Below are 1,390 nucleotides of genomic sequence, written 5' to 3'. Positions count from 1 at the left end.
GAAAGATAGAAAGAAAGAAAGAAAGAAAGAAAGAAAGAAAGAAGGAAAGAAAGAAAGAAAGAAAGAAAGAAAGAAAGAAAGAAAGAAAGAAAGAAAGAAAGAAAGAAAGAAAGAAAGAAAGAAAGAAAGAAAGAAAGAAGGAAAGAAAGAAAAAGAAGAAAGGGGGCATTTGAACATTTCAGTGGAGTGTTTTTGTTGACACCAGCCCTATGTCCATTTATTGTAGAGCCATTTGAACAACTAGATATGAAGATGTTCTTCCTGAAAACCTTGCACAGAAGAATCCAATGTATTAAAAGGAGAAAGAGAAACCTCTCTGTTTTGTTCAACATGACACCTTTGGGTTTAAATATTTCCCAAAGATGAAGTCTTTAGACAGAAATAAAAAAAAAAAACCAGCAAAGGAATCAGGCTGGAAAAATGTGAAATATGCAAAAGATTAACTGCATAGTGAAATGGAAGGTGCATATCATGAGCATCAGGTACATCTTTTACACCAGGATCTAATAAGACAGCAAGAACTGAGACAGATGGAGGAACTTCATAATCAAGAAATATGGAAACACAAAGGAATACAGTTAAGGTAAGAGGAAGATCAGGATACAAGAGAAGAAATGATCCACCAATGTGAGATGGAAAAGCAAATGAGATGCCGAAGAGAAGAAAGTTGTAAGCATGTGTTATACAAGGATACACTAGATGGAGAGATAAGAATGGGTGGTGCAGGAGCAATGAAGCTGGGAAAGCCTAACGGCTCACAGGAAGTCAGAAATTTCTACCTTTAGGTGGTATTATATGTTATGAGGTCAGTCCTGGAGTTCCACCAACAGCTCTCCATGTTGGGAAGTGACATATGTACTGAGCTCTTTGGGCAGGGAGGAGCTGGGCCTGTGGTTAGGCAGGGTGCTAGAGACACGGGACCTGGAATTCCAGCAAGGTAGTATAGAGGGAGAAAAGACTATAAAGGCCCAAATACAAAGCCCCAATTTTAGATGTGCTATTTAGGCTTTCATTCCAGTTTGGTTTTTTTTTCTTTTCTTATTCAACACCTTTTTTAATTCTTGCATTTTAATATGAAAGCTACAATTTTATGAATGTTAGAAATGTATTGACCTATTATTTTTAAATGGCCTGACTGGGTGAGTAAAATTATGTAATCTACTGTTTCAAAAAGAAAGAAAAACTATTTTGTTTTCTTGGATGTATAACTTCTCTGAAGTTATGACAGTGTACCTTGTGTCACTGAACTCCCAAATTGTACTTTTCTTTATTGTGTTTCAAATAAATAGGAAAAAATAGCTATAAATATGATCTTCAATTTTGCCATTCATGCTTCTATTATATTAAGTCACATAATAAACCTTGAAAGTTTAAGACTCGTGGCCTTTGA

General features: G+C 35.4%; 1 pseudogene; it reads left to right on the top strand.

Moving 5' to 3' along the window:
- Positions 1-162: 162 nt before the first annotated feature.
- Positions 163-992, top strand: LOC138158353 (splicing factor, proline- and glutamine-rich pseudogene; annotated as a pseudogene).
- The last annotated feature ends 398 nt before the right edge of the window (positions 993-1,390 follow it).

Source organism: Petaurus breviceps, unplaced genomic scaffold (genome assembly GCF_028583685.1).
Source record: "Petaurus breviceps papuanus isolate PSGF00001 unplaced genomic scaffold, PetGlider_PUasm1.0 174, whole genome shotgun sequence".
Taxonomy (NCBI): domain Eukaryota; kingdom Metazoa; phylum Chordata; class Mammalia; order Diprotodontia; family Petauridae; genus Petaurus; species Petaurus breviceps.
This window is presented reverse-complemented; position numbering and strand designations above follow the sequence as displayed.